Below are 20094 nucleotides of genomic sequence, written 5' to 3'. Positions count from 1 at the left end.
GAATACTCAATAGAGATATTCTCTTAAAAACACAATGCCTTGACAGCCCTTTGCTACATATGTGCATATACAAAGGACATTGTGGCTTGACTAAAATCTCGTTTAAGGTAGTTCATTGGCATTTCATTAAAATGGACAACCCACCAGCCATTTTCCCCCAAGTCTGCTATCTGGAATGCTCAGAGAACTACCATGGTAGGAAAGCAATTCCCTGCTCTTCCAGTGATGTTTTCTTCTTTCATTTTCTTCTCTCATTTTCATTCACATAAGTGATGGCAAATACCGTGAGGTTTACTGAATGAGTTACTTTTAATGCCTAAGAAATCCATCATCTGTTGATTAATTCATTCAAGACAAGTTACATTCCAGTTGTGATGGATAGAGTCGAGTCGTCCTCAGATCAGTTTTCTGTTTGGAGCACATTGTAAAATAGTCAAAAACAGGTAATTTTCTAAATTAAATTGTATTGGGAGAAGTAATTTATATTATGGAAGAGTTTTAAGGCTTATCCCATAAAAACAAAGGAAAAGTTGAACCAAGGAAAACTTTACTGTAGATTATATTGCATGTATCCAACAGGTAATTGGAAAATATAGGTACATATTCAATTATACCTACTTTGAATAAACAAAGAACAATCACTAAGATTTATATTAGTTTTTATGTGACCAAAATTGAAGAATCTGAAGGAAAAATTATACTCATAACTGTGTATAAATTAACAGTTCACTTGATTTCTCTATGTCAATAGTAAAGACTTCCACTTTTGATTAAATCATTAAACAGATATAAGCCACATAATTTTTCCAAGTAAACTAAGCAGTTTTTAATGCCTTATATTTTCAGGTCTAATCTAATTTATAATTCTATTATTCCATTGAATATTACATATATTTAATATGTTATATATCTAAATAAAATTCCAAAATTCTATGAATCCATTACAGTGCAATATAATATAGTATAATGTAATATAATATATATGTTTATATAAAATAAACTAAATAAAAACAACCCAAAACAGTGACTATTTCCTACGGACTTTCACAATCTATCCAGGTTTCTGACTTATTCCAAAAATTCAATATGTGATACAGATCTCTAGAGAGTAAATTTAAATTAAGGAGGAAATAAAATATACACCAGGTGAAAGCTTAGCACCTCTCCATCACAGACTATGGCAAAGACCACAAGCTGAAATTCTGTCAAGGGCCAGGTAGGTGGGAATGTAACTGGGTGTAAGAAATCCCAGGTAGAACTGGCTTGAGTTTTGGGAACCATAGCACATTGGAGGGTACCTGTCCTCCTGAGGACATTCAGATTAGAAAGAAGTTTAAAATGATTCTGATCAAAAACACAAAACAACAAAATAAACAAAAAACCCAAGTCTACAGACCAAGTTCAGCCAGTGCATTTTGAACGTCTTAATTCATTTTCTGCAACATGTCACTTATTGTCATAATAGTGCTGTGTAACAAACCACAGCAAATCTCAGTGGACTGAATGGATAAAGAAGATGTGGTACGTGTATACAACTGAATATTACGCAGCCATAAAAGGAATGAAATAATGCCATTTGCAGCAACATGGATGGACATGGAGATTATCACACTAAGTGAAGTAAGCCAGACAAAGACAAATATCATAAATCACTTATTTGTGGAATCTAAAAAAAATGATACAAATGAATTTATATACAAAACAGAAATAGACCCACAGACATAGAAAACCAACTTACGGTTATCAAAGGGGAAGGCGGGGAGGATAAATTAGAGTTTGGGATTAACAGACACACACTACTATATATAAAACAGATCACCAACAAGGACCTACTGCATAGCACAGTGAACTATACTCAATATTTTGGAGTAACCCCTAAGGGAAAAGAATCTGAAAAAAAAAAAAATATATATATATATATATATATATATATGTATAACTGAATCACTTTGCTGTACACCTGAAACTAACACAACGTTGTAAATCGACTATACTTCAATTTTTTTTAAAAAAAAAACCTCACTGGGTTAAAGCAACTGTCATTTCTTCTCATGCTCATGTTTGAATAGATTGGATTCAGCTGATCTCAGTGGGTTTGGCTGGGCTCATCTACAGCCTGCAGGTTCCTTTCAAATAAGTTCCATGTGTCTCATGGTGGCACCCAGGCAGGATGGGCAATGGCCACTCAGAATGAGAAGGCAAGTCAGTAAGGTTCCTCTATCCATGATGAAGCTGTGGCAGAGATGTGAAGTGCAACACAGTGAAATGACATATTGAAACTAATAATTTAACCAACCCTATCTGAGCATGTGCTGTGTGACCCTGTGTAAGATATTTGTGGCAAAGTCTCAGGCTCTAGAGAGACATCGACCTGATTTGAATTCTAGCCAAGCCATTTGCTAGCTGTGTGACCCTGGGCAGGTTCATTAAATTCTCTCAACTGCAGCTTATTCTTTCTATTTTTTAACTTGAGTTACAAATTTTATTTTACCCAACATATCGAAAACAGTATCATTTCAACATGGAATCCCTATAAAATGTTAATAAAATATTTTACTTTTTGGGGGGGTGCCAACAGTGTGCATTTCATACTTATAGGTGTTTAGTATTTAAGGACATTTTCTTCCCACCCAAGGCTTACTCTTCTTAAAATAGAAATAACAATAGGAATAATACCTATCTCATAGTTTCTGTGCAGTAAATCAGATAATCATTTTAAAGTGACTAGCACTGTTCCTGGAACACAGCAAAACATTCAACATGATATGTTAGATCACATCATTATAAATTGCTTTGGAAAAGGACTTGGAATAGGAAAATCAGTATTTTGTTTTTATTATATCAACTGATATTGCAATCTCGTTACTTAGAAGCAGATGTAAATTACTCCAAAGCATTTTTTAAGCTCAATTTACTTTTTCTGGCCCCCACACCCTGGAAACACCAAATTGGCAGATAATTAGATCAGTTGAAATAAAGACTGGTGGAAAAATCATTATAATTCATGGTTTGCATCTGCTAAGCCTGGCATTTAGGCCATATTCTTGTTTACTCCAATCAAGCAGTATCATGGAAAATAAATGAAGAAGGGAAGGAAGGAGAGAAAGAAGGAAGGGAGGGAGGGAGGGAGAAACCAACTCTAAATAATTCCAATTGATCATGCAGGACCCTTAGGCAATGCTACGGGAGCTGGCAGAGGCCAGGAAGGAATTGTAGTTTGGCTGAAAAAGAGATGGTTTCTTAAAATTCCTGTAATTCATGTTTTGATAATTCAACATTATTGGCGCTGTATCATCCACTTTCTTGTTGGACAAAACAAACTGTATTAGTCAGCACACTTTTCATTTCAAAAGAGTGGGGACTCAATGAAGCTTAAGTGAAGAATAAGAAATGGGGAAGGGAATTTGATATGAGCTGCTTCCAAAAAGCTGCCTTGGATTATCAACAGCTGCCTGGGACCCAAGCCTCCAGGATTCCAGCTAAGGCAGCAACACTCCTGAACTGCTGACTCAGCAAAACGGGCTCGGCTCTCCCCACTCCTCACACAACGATGGCCTCTTCAGAGAATTGGATAACGGATGTGCCATAAAGTGAGGCTGTGATTCCAACCCTGATTGGTCACAGGGCATGGGAGGCGGGCAGTTTATGGTGGGGGCAGGCAAATGAGTGTGGTCAAACATTATTTCAGGACCGTGAGCTCATTTGAGAGTTCTTAGAGTTAAATAATTCAGTGATGCCACATTAAAAAAAATGGGGACCTTACCATATGTTCTCTTTACATTTTAAAATACTTTTTGTTTTGATTGGAGTAATATGGCTTTACAATGCTGTGTTAGTTTCTGTTGTACAGTGAAGTGAATCAGCTCTATGTATACCTATATCCCCTCCCTCTTGGACCTCCCTCCCACTCCCCCATCCCACCCATCTAGGTCGTCACAGAGCACCGACCTGAGCTCCCTGTGCTATACAGCGGTTTCCCACTAGCTATCTGTTTTACACAAGGTAGTGTATTGATGTCAAACCTAATCTCCCAATTCATCCCACCCTCCCCTTCCTGCCCTGTGTCCACCCTTATGTTCTCTACATCTGGGTCTCTATTCCTGCCCTGCAGATAGGTTCATCTGTACCATTTTTCTAGATTTCACATATATGCGTTAATATATGATATTTGTTCTTCTCTTTCTGGCTTACTTAACTCTGTATGACAGACTCTAGGTCCATCCACATCTCTACAAATGACCCAATTTCGTTCCTTTTTATGGTTGAGTAATATTCCATTGTACATATGTACCACGTATTCTTTATCCATTCATCTATCATTGGTCATGAGAAAAGGGAACCCTTTTGCACTGTTGGCGGGAATGATAATTGATACAGCCACTATGGAGAACAGTATGGCAGATACTAAAAATAGAACTACCATACGACCCAGCAATCCCACTACTGGGCATATACCCTGAGAAAACCATAATTCAAAAAGAGTCATGTACCACAATGTTCATTGCAGCTCTATTTACAATAGTCAGGACATTGAAACAACTTAAATAGTTTAAATTATTTTTAAATACTTTTATTGCAAATCTACACTATTTCAAATGTATGATGCGTTACATGAGCTTCTGAAAGCCAATTTGACATTTTAACCTTCGTTTATAATTTCCTTCGTATAGTTGGTTAAGGTCCTGTGGTTTGCCCTATGACTGCTGCCGGGTAACGGATGGACCACTGCCTACCTCCAGAGCAAGAAGTCTGGTATCTTCCCTTAAAGCCAGCTTTTTCCTCCGAACATCTTTTTCAGGGATGCTTATTAGCCAGGAGTGTAGTTGAGCTCACAGGAGTTTTAATTCAATCGCTCCTAAACTTCCAACTAGCTCTGATTTGAGAAGAAGGAAAAGAACATCCACATGACACATCACATTGGGAAGAGCCAAGCTGCCAGGAAATTACTTGCTGACCTGGCTCAGGAACTAAACTATCAGGAGTCATGTCTCCCAGTGGCACTCTGGAGATCCTTGAGGTGACCGCCCTTCTGGTCAGCACTGAGAGTTAATAAAACAACAAACTTCTCACTTGCGCAACAGGAGTGTGTGTGTGTGTGTGTGTGTGTGTGTGTGTGTATAAGAGAGGGAGGAAAAGGGGGAGGAAGGGAGGGAGAGGGAGACACAACAACAGACACAACAGACACAACAGACAAAGTGTCTGTGTGTGAGTGCGTGTAAGAGAGGGAGGAAAAGGGGGAGGAAGGGAGGGAGAGGGAGACACAACAACAGACACAACAGACAAAGTGTCTGTGTGTGAGTGTGCGGGTGGGGCTGTGAGCTAGGACTAGGGGATTAGGGTTATTAGCTTTCTTAACATCAACACCAACCTGGGGCTGGTGCTGGGAAGATTTTCCTCCATGAAACAATGCACCGAAGTAAGATAAGTGAGATAAGAGGTGGGTAATGGTATCCCTTTCTTGTGCAAAGCTAGAGAAATGTCTTTTGCGAAAGGGTTGTGGGGAGAAGAGGGTGGGCAGGAACCGTTTGCCAGAGCTTTCTCAGGTACATTCGTTTTAGGAAAGATTATGCACAGAACATCTGGAACTGTATTCCCTAAATCCATTCATCAGTTTCTGGGAATGTCTTTTTCTCTTCCAGCAGATATGGGGACTCAGTTTGAAGACCATATATAAATTCTCAAGATCAGAGATGATGTCAGTTTTTTTCACTGCTGTATCCCTGGCCCTAAACACCCATCCTAGGTGCTCAACAAATATTTATTGAAAAAAATGAATAATAATGATTAAGTTCAAAGTGAATTTCAATCCACTATCAATACATACTCTATTTTCCATAAGTAAGTGAATAGAGTAATATTAATGAAGGGAAAAGGATAGGCAAGCCTTTTACTAAAGGGGAAACTAAACCATTACTTGGTCAATAAGTTTTGGTTATGTAAATGGTACTTCCTCTTTGGACAGAGAAAACGCACATTGATACACTGAATGCTCTAGAAAATTCTGGGAAATTTTTTAAACTTTGTTTATATTTCTAAAACTTATTTGAACAGTGAATCCATTTTAATTCTCATTTAAAACATTTTAACATCCATGGAAACTACTGACCCTACAGCATGAAGAAATAAAGTTTGGAATATTTAATACATGACATAACATAGATTATTATTTGGTTAGCACTGCTCAATCAGAAAATAAGAGAAAATCTAATAAGAAAGGCCATCCACTTGAGAAATTTTACAAAATAGTGACTATTAATTAAAGAAGAGAGTTTTGAGGTTCATTTCCAATTGCTTCATTATTCAATTACCAGACATAGAATATTTTGACTCCTAAAGTATAAAAACGTTATCAAAAGAAATTTAAAATTGATAACAAACTTCATTTCATACCAAATTAAAATTAAATATTGATACTTTTATTAAACAAATTTTATATAAACGTATATGAACTAATAATCATGGGTATTTAAAGGCTTTATTGATTTCTCGCTCTCTGAGTGCAGTATTAATGTGACTAAAGCTTGGGTAACAGGGGAAAAGTTAATTTAATAACTTGGTAGTTGTAAAGAATGTTCTCTCAAACTAAGTTGTTTTCTGAATTTCTTCAAGGGGAAAAGCAATGTCTGAAAACATTTCAGCAGTGAGCATAAACTATAGAGAAAAGTACTCATTTATATATTAACTGACTAGTGCCATGAGGTCAGAGCCTTTGGGTTACCCTTTACCCCTTTATTTCTCTCCTGTACAAATGTACCTGAGTCTGACCATTTCCCTCCCCTGTCCTGTTCCCTATTCTAAGACACTGTCATCTCTGGATTCTGGGTCATCTCCCAGCTGGGAGTCCTGCTTGAACTTCTATCTCACTAGAGTTTATTCTCCAAAAAGCATCTAGCTTTTAGAATGTATGTTAGACCATATCATTCTCTTGTTCTCAAGCTTCCCTTGGCTTATATAACACTTAAAGTAAAACTCAAAGTCTTTAATGCCTATAGCCTCCAAGACTCTTGGGATCTGGTCCCTGGACACATTTCCAACCTCATTTCTTGTCACTCCCTTCCAACATTTCAGCCACACTAGCCTCCACAGTGTCCCTTGAGCATATCAAGTGTTAGCCTGTCAGGGGTGGTCTTTGCTAACCAAAAATGTGCCCTCTCTTACTCTCCCCCCCACCCCCTACCAAGGTCCCTGCCTACAGACACTCCACCAGCTATTACTGTACCCTGACTCATAGCTAACAATCTAGATTACTTGTAATCATCTGGTCACTTGCTGTTGCTCATCTCTGTCATGAAAATGCAAGATGTATGAAGGTATATCGTGATTCCTGTGTTGTTTGTTGCCTTAACCCCAGCACCTAGAACAGTACTGGTGAATAGCATGCCCTCAATAAATAATCACTGGATAAACTCATGAATAAAATAATTTTAAACATGAAAATATTTATTGCTACATTAAGACAATCTTTTAATACTTAAAATATTCAAAATTTCCATAAAGAATGAACATTCATTCCACTTCATAACATTGTACATGAGAAAATCTATATTCATAACTAAGAAAATATTGCCATATAAAAGGCCTGCTTCTTGTAGCAATCAAGAAATTTGGTTCAACCTCCTACACTGTTGATGGGAATGTAAATTGCTGCAGCCACTATGGAAAACAGTATGGAGGTTCCTTAAAAAACTAAAAATAGAGTTGCCACATGATCCACTCCTGGGCATATCTCTGGAGAAAACTGTAATTTGAAAAGGTACATGCACCCCAATGTTCATAGAAGTACTATTTACAATAGCCAAGACATGGAAGGAATCTAAGTGTTTATGAATGGATAAAGAAGATGTGGTATATATATACGATGAAATATTACTCATCCATATAGAACAATGAAATAATGCCATTTAGAACAACATGGATGGACCTAGAGATTATCATACTAAGTGAAGTAACTCAGACAGAGAAAGGCAAATGCTATATGATATCACTTATATGTGGAATCTAAAATATGACACTAATGAACTTATTTACAAAATACAAACAGACTCACACACATAGAAAACAGTTTATGGTTACCAAAGGGGAAAGGGGGTGAAGGAGAAATAAGTTAGGAGTTAGGGATTAACATATACACACTACTATATATAAAATAGATATACAACAAAGTCCTACTGTATAGCACAAGGAATGATATTCAGTATATTGTAATAAACCATGATAGAAAAGGATATGAAAAGAAAACGACTATATATATATATATATATATAACTGGATCACTTTGCTGTACACCAGAAACTAATGCAATATTGTAAGTCAACTATACTCCAATTAAAAATAAAGAAGAAAGTTGGTTCAATTATAATGTGCCCAATTTGTGATGAAAATTTTGTAAATAAAGCGTACACTCTAACATACTTAACGTTGTGATGGTTTTAAAATATGTCTACAAATTTTTAAATTACTCAACTGCCTCCCATCCCCAAAGTGTGGCCCATCTCCACTGCCCCTAATGGACTGTGTGGGACTTGTGAGACTAGGTCCTTGAAGACATTGCAGCTTCCTCCTGCTCTATCACCAACTACCATGTGGTGAGAACATACAAGCAGCCTTTCGGGGACGTCCATGCAGCAAGTAACTGAGGCCTCCAACCAACAGCTGAAGTGCATCTTCCAGCCCTGGTCAAGGCTTTCAGTGACTGTAGCCACACTGCTTATAACTCCCTTCCAACATTTTAACCATCCTAGTCTCCATATTGTTCCTTGGACATCTCAGCTCCAACCGAATGAGGAACCCTGAGCCAGACTCACCCAACTAAGCCACTTCCACGACCCACAGAAATTACATGAGATGATAACAGTTTACTATTTATCCATTAATTTGGGGGTGACTTGTTATACAACAATGTATAACTAATACAGACATATAATACACCTTTTTCACTAAAACAGGGAATTCCTAAAGCAGCCATTGATATGAAATTTTGCCTGATTTCTTTAACTTTTCTGAACCTCAGTTTCTTCCTCTGAATAATGGAAATGATGTTATCTCTCACGTCGATTTACTGTGAAGATTAAACAATTTATCATATGTACACAATGACTAGAACACTGCCAAATTAATTTTTTTTTTTTTTTTTTTTGCGGTATGCGGGCCTCTCACTGTTGTGGCCTCTCCCGCTGTGGAGCACAGGCTCCGGACGCGCAGGCTCAGTGGCCATGGCTCACGGGCCCAGCCGCTCTGCGGCATGTGGGATCTTCCCGGACTGGGGCACGAACCCGTGTCCCCTGCATCGGCAGGTGGACTCTCAACCACTGCGCCACCAGGGCAGCCCCTAATTTTGATTTACTTACTTTTTCCTCAATAAGGAGCCTGCAAACATATTATGTCACTTTGTTTACACTTGTCTCAAAAGATTGATAAAAATGCAGGGAGGCCTCACAGTTACAGAGAGCTTGATTCCCAAACGCATCATGATACAAAACTGAGTGCATAAACTGTATTTGAAATAGGTTTTCTCATAAAAATTTCTAGGAAAAAAGAGCATAATACTTGGAAATCCCACTGAAGCCTATGAAAACTTATAAAGTCCCTCAAAGTAGTTAAATTGAAAATAACAATAGAACGAACGCCTATTTGTAGAGGATTCTGTCCTCAGACGCCCCTCCGAGGCTGAAGGAATTGTGTCCATCTGCTGGGCATGCCCCTGCTGACAGCCCTGATCTCAGCCTTCTCCAGGAATTATGCTCAGTTGAAGAGAGCTGCCCTCCCCGCCATCACAGCCCCTTTCTTGGGGCAGCCAGCATCCAGTGACGGGTTCACGTGGGACTTAAATGTCCAGCTCCCTGCCCCCAGCTGTGCAATTAGGAACAAGGCTCCCAGCTCCAACTCTCCCTTGGGGTGGCTGAGGCCTTTGTTGTGACTGCAGCACAGCCCCATTATTCCCTCTGACAGTTACTACTCCTGAGAGCACGCCCCAAGAAACTCTCCGTAAGCAAATCTCCGTTCCAGAATTTGCTTTCTGGAGAACCCAAGCTGCACCTCCTCGTGGGTCTCACTTTGCACTTCACCTTCAGGGATCTGCTGGCGTTACACTCTAGTTGTGGGTCTAGAGGAACAGAGGGAGGTGGTGAGGACACCCAGCACTGAGTCTTAAGGGAGGTCATTTCAGGTTCCTCAGGCAATGCAGGCTAGTCCCCCCAGAGGGCAGTGGGAAGAGATTGTTCTCTAACCTACGTGCTATTGTTTTAGGAAGAGGAAATGGAATTAGAGGGGCAGAGATTTTGTGATAATCTGCATGGTAACTCAAGGACAATTTTAAGAGCTATTAAAAAGTACAGAATCTGTTGATTATTATATGAATTTCTTTAATAATGTATCCTGAATGCTAGTGTATCAATAGGGTAATTCACCTAGGCAAGCACCCATCATGTTTTGACAGTATAATGTCGGAGTTAAGATCATGGCCTCTAGAATCTTAGAAATGTGAGTTCAAATCCAAGTTAAGCTTCTCGCTGTCTGTAAATTCTTAAATAAATTAGTTAACCTTTCCCAGCTTTGATTTTCAGATCCATATAACAGGGAATATAAGACCGACCTCTCAAAATTATTGTGATCACAATGAGATAATACCTGTAAACCATTTAGCTGTTTGCTCCACGTCTTAAAACCTCAATACGTGATGACTGTTTCTGTTTTTGTTACAAACACAGAAAGCAAAGGTACTAAAAGAGACTTTCCTGATGTTTGCAATGGGTCATCTTAAAAGACAGGGCACCGCCAGCGTCTGGGGCAGGAGGACAGAGGAGCCCTTCCCGTTGCCGGTGCCGGCCTTATATCTTGGAATTACTTCGCTCGAGAGCGAGTAGGCAAGAGCGCCATAAGCAATACTACCATCGTCCCCAGCACTGGGGGCCCGGGCCTCAGCGGCGGGCCAGGGGGCGGGGGAGGGAGCGGCACCGAAGTAATTCAGGTGACTAATGTCTCCCCGAGCGCTAGCTCTGAGCAGATGCGGACCCTCTTCGGTTCCCTAGGGAAGATCGACGAACGGCACCTCTTCCCGCCTGATGATTCGCCTTTGCCATTCTCATCCCGAGCCTGCTTTGTTAAGTTCCATGATCCAGACTCAGCAGTTGCGGCACAGCATCTGACAAACACTGTATTCGTTGACAGAGCTTTGACAGTCGTACCATATGCAGAAGGAGTTATTCCTAAGGAGACTAAGGCTTTGTCTCTGTTGGCACCAGCTAATGCAGTGGCAGGTCTTCAGCCCGGTGATGGACTCCTGCCTACTCCCAACCCACTTACCCAGATTGGCGCTGTTCCACTGGCTGCTTTGGGAGCTCGTCTCTTGGTCCTGCCCTTGCTGCACTTGGGCTTCCTGGTGCAAACTTGGACTCTCAGTCTCTTGCTGCCGATCAGTGGCTGAAACGTATGAGTACGTTGAATCATGTAGCTGCTCGTCTTGTTTCACCAAGTCTGAAATCAGATACCTCTAGTAAAGAAATAGAGGAAGCCATGACGAGCCATGACGAGCGTACCAGAGACACACTTCCTAATTTCTGCTGCTATATGACCAGGTAAGAAGGAAGAAAAACGAAGGCACTCGAGGTCAAGATCATGTTCTAGGAGGAGGAGGATTCCCTCATCTTCTAGGCACAGGTGGTCAAGAAGCAGATCAAGGGCTTCCCTGGTGACGCAGTGGTTGAGAGTCCACCTGCCAATGCAGGGGACACAGGTTCATGCCCCAGTCCGGGAGGATCCCACGTGCCGCGGAGCAGCTGGGCCCGTGAGCCATGGCTGCTGAGCCTGCGTGTCCGGAGCCTGTGCTCCGCAGTGGGAGAGGCCACGACAGTGAGAGGCCCGTGTACCACACACACACACAAAAAAGCAGATCAAGAAGGCGATCACATTCTAAGTCAAGGAGTAGTCAAATCCTCCAACATGATGGATCTACTTATGGTCTTGTTTGTTGACATAACAAATCAACATTCTTATAGTTACAACTGGAAATGAGCATTTGAAACAGATAAGCCTTGTGGCTAAAATTTTGTGGCTTTTGTTTAACTTTGAAAGGTTATATATGCACTAACCCTTTTTGATGGCTATAATTAGACTTCAATTACAGAAACAAGATTTCAAATGAAACTGTCTTTGGCAGTAAGTAAATAGCATATTTTGAAGTAGAGTTGTACACCTTTTCATAAAATGTTTGGGAATTTTTTTTCCTAAAATAATTTATTGAACATCTACATCAGTGAAAGTTATCTGCCTATCCTGAAGTCCATCTGTAAAAGAAAGTTATCTCTTGTCCTGATTTTCAATTTTCCACTTTTATTAATTTGTTTTAATCTTGTTGGAAAAGGGGGATAGTGCATTTTAAATTGACCTTCATATGCTTTTAAAAATAAGACAAATCTACTTGATAATGTACTTTTTAGTTGATCTCAATAATTGTATAAAACCAATAAATTTTGTGTTACTGTTACTGCAGTAGTAATCTGAGGCACACAGTGATTCCATGTGAAATGCAAAGTAGTTAGGCAACTGTTTTCTTACAGGAGTTTCCAAGCTTCACTTTTGTGCAGTAAAAACAAAGGTAGTATAGTCTGTGCCATGTTGGTGTACAGTTTCTGAAATTGTTTTACAAGACTTTGATAAGAAAACCCTTAAACTTAAAAAAAAAAAAAACAAGAAAAGAAAAAAGAAAGACAGGGCAAAGAAGAAATGTAACGTAATGCTGAAGGGCCTTGCCCCTTATCTCAGAAATCTGGTTAAAGCCCGCAAACATGCGAACAATAGCTAGAAGCACCCTCCATACGCCTCCACTTCCCTTTTGGGGAAACCGAACAAGTTTCCCCAAAAGGTGACCAGACTGGCCTTTCTGCCCTTATGCTAACTTTATTCAGTAAGTACAAATATAATACAAACATAAATAATATATAGTAAGAGTATATGTAAATAGAAATATAAATGTTAACTATATACAGAAGAGGAGTTTAGTGTTCTGGAATTAATAACTAAGGAAATTATTTGGCTTTTCTCTTGCCCTCCTCCTAAGACTTTGAGAGATCTGCCAAGAGAAGCACTAACAGAGGAGGAGGACCTTTAAGAGGGTGAAATAAATACCCCAGACCCCAGCTAGATAGATGCCTGCAAAGCTGCAGAAACAGTCAAACCGACACCCAACTCAGATGTCTAGAGTGCCTGCGAGAGCTTGTCTCTGCTTGATTGTGAAGACTGGTGCCTGCTTCTCCAGAAAGTTCTGAAGGTGGGAAGACTCTGGAACATTCCCCAATGGCAGAGCAAAGAGTAGGGCAACAGGAGTTTATGGTCTGCACTCCCGTGTTGGTGTGGCAGGGATACCTGAGTTGGCCCTGCAGGTGGGTGTATGACAGCATCCAGGGGTAAGCCAACTTGATGGGACCTTAATCAAGGAGGGCCTTGCTTGCTTGGGCAAAGCAAACAGATCAATCTGTTGAGGAACGGAGTGGGTGTGAGAATAAGCAAGTGGAAGGTTGGAGCATGTATTGCTCCAATTAGGCAAATACACAGACCAGAAATCTGGCAAAGGAGGTCGTTTCCAAAGAACATAAAATACACTGCAGTAGAAAACCAGCACAAAATACCTATCATGACCAGTAGCCACAAATTGTACCAGGAATAAAAGACATTTTGTCCTTTTTCTTTTAATCTCTACACTCACTACACTGAGTCTGGAAAAGTCAGAAGGGAGAGACAGAAAAAATAAAACACAGATCACAGCCTTGTCTAAGTGGACTGGGGGAATCCGAGTAATATTTGAGGCTCGATTTTGAAATCGGATCACCTAAGGATTGTTTATCCCTGAAAGTGAGGATTATCAAAAAATAAGATTGTTCTTATGATTGAAAATGACGAGAGCTACTGTATCTTGCTGAGATGCCTTCAGTGCCAGGGAAAGGAGAGCCAACAGAGAAAGGTTGAAAGGAATGATGGGAGAAAAAAAATGCAGTCTTTTTCTGTGGTGTATTATGTTCAGCCCATTCAGTAAGTTGGGATAGAGTTAAAAGATATTTCCAGATAGGAGGGAAAAAAAAGACCCTTTATGAGACAATTGTAGTTTTGAAAAATCAAATATGAAAGAAAGGACAAAAATGTGTTCCTAAGGGGGAAAATAAAGGTGAAAAGATGCTGGGTGAGATGATTCCCTACCTATGCACCAGGGGGCACTGTAAAAGCAGGGCAGCTTTGTTGTTAGCAGTAACTAGACCAGAAGAAGAAATGCAGTTCGGGAGGAACACCTATGAAGGTAAGTGGTGCACACTTAGCTATTTACGTTTAGCTCACGTTTCCTAGTTGGTGGCTCAGGACCTGAGATGGAGCATAAATGTCATATGAACAAGAAACTGAAAATACATCTCTTCGGAAACATAATCCAAGTTGCTAAATAAATTTCACCTCTACTGGTTTCTTCACACTATCAGTGATGTCTATAATCAGACGTGCCCCATTCCTGTTTAGTTTCCCTCCTTTCTAACATCCATAAATTCAGCAGGGGATGATGAAAGTCTAGATCACACCCAGGCATCTAACGCGACTGTAAAGAAGCATTCGTTCCCTCGGTGGAATTACTGTTTTAATGTTCCCGCTTTCCAATTTACATCATTTAGAAGCTGTTCAAGTAATGGCAGAGGCATCAGAAAAACAAAAGGGACTATGGAAAAGAAGATTACTTGTGTCCGTGTTCTATTCATCACATTGCCTGTTGAGTTTATATCACTGGCTTCAGATTTATCCCGTTTCTTGTCTTTTATGACTGGAGACATTAAGGGCAACCTGTCAGCTCTGTAAAATAACATTTGTAATCCTCTAAATCTTCTCCATGTAATCTTTAATAACTGTCTTACGTTCAAGTTGACAGCAAAGCAAGTAATAGAATGCTTAATACCATTTTATAGGTCACATAACACAACAGTTTATTTTAGTTCAACAAGGCGATAACAGGTAACAGATAATGAAGTCACTACAGATTTGTACAACATAGTTTGTGAGTTGGCAACAGCTTCAGAAAAGCCTTAGAAAATCTTCTTTTGAGCTATAACAAAACAGAAGTGCATTTCCCATTTTTCTCTCTTTCTAATGTCTCAGGAGAGTCAATCTCAGAGTTGCTGCACTTCAATTTTCAAAACCTGATGCCTATTATTATGTAAACAAATCAACTTTTTAATGGGAAAGGATGTCTTTCTCCCAGAACTTCAAATGACAAACGTGAAAGAAGCAAAGAAGTGATTATTCTACAACCATTTAAGAATACAAAATTATCTAAGACCTCTCTAATACAGTAACAATCACTGGCTGCCTGTGACTATTGAAATAAAAATAGAAATTAATTGAAATGCCATAAAGTGTAAAATCCATTAACTTTAACAAGATTGTATTCTTCCATTATGGCTTACCTTCATTTTATCTATTTTAATAGTTTAAACATAGCTATTTTAGAGGCTCTTTCAGATCATTGTATAATTTCTAGATATCTTGGTGCTAACTCCACTCATTTCTTGCACCTAGTGACACTGCGTCTTCACAGGAACCAGACCACTCTTTGGCAGTTTAGTTCCAGCTCCATGCTTTTAGCAATACTACAAATCCTGTCCCCTCTTGGGCATCTGACCGTCCAGTGGTTAGGACTCTGCACTTTCACTACCAAGGGCGTGGGTTCGATCCCTGGTCAGGGAACTAAAATCCCAAAAGCCACATAGCATGGACCCCCCCAAAAAAACCCAAAAAACAAAACTCAAAATGCCATCCTTGGCATATCTGTGTGTAGTGATCTGAGAGCTAAATATTTCTCTATTTCCTCCCTCCCTCCCCGTCCATTACTCACTCTTGAACTTTAACTTTCATTATATTCTTTGGAAGATCTACTCCAGCAGTTGGATGTGCCTGGTTTCCTACCAGTTCAACACCATTCACTAACACCCTCTCTGGTTGGTGATTTTTCTTTGATCCTTTTTGCATCTTCTTTTCCTCATTCCCTCCCATATATTTTTGAGGTCTAATTCCTATAATAAAATTTTCATTCTACATACTCCTAGTTGAACCCTAATTGAACTCTTATACCAAAGATAATTGAATTTCTACAGCTGGTATGTGAGGAAGGACGCTACAGAAGTGCTGGCAAATGCACAACTGTGAAGAAATGCTTCCAGCTACAAGTAACAGAGAGTCTATTAATAGTATCTTAGATCAAAATGTCATGTAAAGCTAACGTAACAATAAATATAAAAGAAGGTATCTCAGAATTGGTACAGACACTTCAAGATATCATTACATACCAAGGCTCTAATTTACTCTCCATCACCCTCAGCTTTAATCTTTTGTTTTTATGTTTGGTGTTTCATTGTCACAAGAGGGCTGCCATGTCTCCAGAAACCACATCTGTGTTCAATTCCTAAGAAGGTATAAAGTGCAAGATTAGCAGCAGGTGTCCCTTGTGTTAGAAAATCCAATGTTTTAACAAATTCCCCCCCAGCTGATCTCTCCTTATATCTCATTGGTCAGTATTGAGTCAAAGGAAGAGTGAGATCATGGTGACTCAGGCTAATATGGATAATCTCTTGAATATGGCTGAAGGGTCTACGTACCCTCACAGCATAGGATCTCTAGCCACTGGCTAACAAATCAAGGTTCTTAGAGCAGGAAAGGAATATACGAGGGGAAAGCAGGATGTTTATTGGGTAGGCAAGAGCCAGTGTCAGCCTTGGGATGGGGGGAGGAGGAACAGAATATATTCAGGATATGGCAAGACCCCAGTGGGGCTGGATTATATAGTAAATAGGTGATATAAAGGTAAGAGAAGCAACAAAAATGGCGTGCTAAACATGATGGACTTGACTCTAGAAAACTGAAGTTCATAGAAGAGTTTGAAACAGAAGAATGACACAAACATATCAGTGTTTTAGAATGGTATCTACTACAACTTTTTGGTCTCTAAGGGGAAATAAAATGTCTCCACAAAGACTCCCTCTTCCCATAATCTTCCCCTAAGGAGGAATGAAGATGAAACCCCAGGATTCCAGACCACTTTTCTAGGTGCAAAAGTAGTAGATACGCCACAGCATTGATAAACGGGGACTCCTCTACGTGGCCCTCTTTCCCTTCTGTGTCCCCTGAAACAGCCCAGACCAAACCAGCAGCCTAGGGAACCTCAACTAAAGGCAGGTGACTTCCTTTGCTCCCCATGTCCCCTGTTGCTTTTGTGCTGCTGTCTGGTACAGGATGGACTTCAGAGTGCTAAGCTCTTGGCTACACTTAGAGAAAAGAACAACCTAGGGCAAATGAGACTTTGCTGCTCTGCTATTCTAATTGCTTTATTTTTTGTGTCACAAATTGGCTGAGTTCTGTACTGTGCCCTCACATTGATAACAGTGCTTTCCTAGAATTGAAAACACATTAATTTCCTTCTTGGTTTGATAATTTTCCACAAATGTATCACTTAGAACTTTAAACATAAGCAAACTTATATTTTATGAACATTATCTATTCACATTTTTTTAAAAAAAACTGGTGATTTTATCTATTTAAAGCACTATCTATGCCCTGGATAAAGAAAGGGGTTCGCTTATTTTTAAATAGTACCACCTAAAATTATTTTTCTAAAGAGACAGGACAAGCAATACATCCTACAGAGAAGCTGATGTCTGTGAAGTAACTGCTTTCTAGATACATTGTTCCTAAATTTTAAAACTTTATATTTAGCATGTCACTGGATGGCACACACATTGCTAATTTTTTCCCGTTATAACTTGTAAGAGGGTGTTAGTTGGGTGCTTTGTTCAATATTTTAAATTTACACTTAGAAAAATGAAACAAGTTTCTATGAGGGTTCCTCCCGGCCTTGGACACATTATGATGAGGGGACATAGAAAGGTGAGGCTATTTTCAAAGGACCAAACAGCTGTTTTAGTCACAGAAAGTCCTACAGTCACTTAAGGATAAAGGGCATGAGAAAACACTAAATAAAGATGATAAAAAAGTAAACAAAATTTTCAAATGAAAAATCAGAATATTTATAATGTTAAACTTTGTTAAGCGTCCAAGAAATCCAGATAAATGATGTCACCAAAGCAAACCATTGCAGCATCCCCAGGTTTATAGGTAAACCAAGCAATTACAGAAGCATAAACATTAACAAATGAGGTCACTTCCAGTTATGTTATTTGTCAACATTTGACAAAATTCAACATCCATTCATGATAAAAATCCTCATCAAAGTTGGTATAGAGGGAACGTATCTCAACAAAATAAAGATCATTTGTGACAAACCCACAGCTAACAACATACTCAATGGTGAAATGCTGAAGGCATTTCCACTGAAGTTGGGAACAAGACAAGGGTGCCCACTCTTGATACTTCTATTTAACATAGTATTGGATGTCCTAGCCACAGCAATCACACAAGAAAAAGAGATAAAATGCATCCAAATTGGAAGGGAAGAAGTAAAACTGTCACTATTTGCAGATGACATGACACTATGTATAGAAAACTCTAAAGACTCCACCAAAAAACTATTAGAACTAATAAATGAGTTAAGCAAAACTGCACAATACAAGATTAATATACAGAACTGTGTTGCTTTTCTATACACTAATAATGAACTATCAGAAAGAGAGCAAAAAAAAAAAATTCGATTAAAATTGCATTAAAGAAAATAAATACCTAGGAATAAACTTAACCAAGGAGGTGAATGACCTATACTTTGAAAACTACAGAACACTGATGAAGGAAATTGAAGATGATAACAAGAATGGAAAGATATCCTGGGTTGACAGACTGGAAGAATTAATATTGCTAAGATGGCTATCCCACCCTAAGCAATCGATATATTTAATGCAAACCCTATCAAAATACCCATGATACTTTTCACAGAACTATAACAAATAATTCTAAGATTTATGTGGACCCATAAAAGACCATCATTTGCCAAAGCAAACTTGAGAAAAAAGAACAAAGCCAGAGGAACCATGCTTCCTGACTTCAAACTATACTACAATGCTACAGTAATCAAAACAGCATGGTACTGGCACAAAAACAGACATGTAGATCAATGGAAGAGAATAGAGAGCCCAGAAATAAACCCACGAACCTATGTTCAATTAATCTACAACAACAAAAAAGGATGCAAAAACAGGGAGGCAAGAATATACAATGGAGAAAAAACAGTCCCTTCAATAAGTGGTGCTGGGAAAACTGAGAAGCTACATGTAAAAGAATGAGATTAGAACATTTCCTCACACCTTATACAAAAATAAAGTCAAAATGGATTAAAGACATGAATGTAAGACCAGAAAACATAAAAGTTCTACATGAAAACATATAACACGCTTTGACATAAATCATAGCAATATTTTTTTGATCTGACTCCAAGGCAAAGGAAACAAAAGTAAAAATAAACAAATAGGACTTAATTTAACTTAAAGGCTTTTGCACAGCAAAGGAAACCATTGACAATGAAAAGACAACCTACTGAATGGTCGAAAATATTTGCAAATGATGTGACCAACAAGGGGTTAATATGGAAAATATGCAAGCAGCTCATACAATTCAATATAAAAAAATAAAAAATGGGTAAAAAACATGAATAGACATTTTTCCAAAGAAGACATACAGATGGCCAACAGACATGAAAATATGCTCAACATTACAAATCATCAGAGAAGTGCAAATCAAAACCAGAATGAGTTATAACCTCACAGCTGTGAGAATGGCTACCATCAGAAGTCTACAAAGAACAAATGTTGGCAAGGATGTGAGAAAAGGGAGCTCTTGTGCCGTGTTGGTGGGAATGTAAATTCATCTAGTCACTGTGAAAAACCATATGGAGGTTCCTCAAAAAACTAAAAAAAACATACCATATGATCCAGCGATTTCACTCCTGGGTATATATCCAGAAAAAGAGAAAACATTAATTTCAAAAGATACATGCACCCAATGTTCATAGCAGCATTATTTACAATAGCCAAGATATGGAAGCAACCAAGTGTCCATCAGCGGATTAATGGATAAAGAAGATGTGATATATATTCCATACACACACACACATACACACACACAATGGAC

General features: G+C 38.9%; 1 protein-coding gene and 1 pseudogene across 4 annotated transcripts in view; one reads left to right on the top strand and one right to left on the bottom strand.

Annotated features, from left to right (window-relative positions):
• Positions 1-20094, bottom strand: part of ZNF385D (zinc finger protein 385D) — a 944809-nt gene that overhangs the window by 623440 nt on the left and 301275 nt on the right. The gene's annotated exons all lie outside the window — the stretch shown is intronic.
• The window catches only part of LOC137225361 (serine/arginine-rich splicing factor 11-like), a 46176-nt pseudogene that overhangs the window by 20145 nt on the left and 5937 nt on the right, over positions 1-20094 (top strand).

This window comes from Pseudorca crassidens, chromosome 5, assembly GCF_039906515.1.
Source record: "Pseudorca crassidens isolate mPseCra1 chromosome 5, mPseCra1.hap1, whole genome shotgun sequence".
NCBI classification, from domain to species: domain Eukaryota; kingdom Metazoa; phylum Chordata; class Mammalia; order Artiodactyla; family Delphinidae; genus Pseudorca; species Pseudorca crassidens.
The sequence above is the reverse complement of the archived record's forward strand: the minus strand, read 5'-3'. Positions and strand labels throughout refer to the sequence as shown.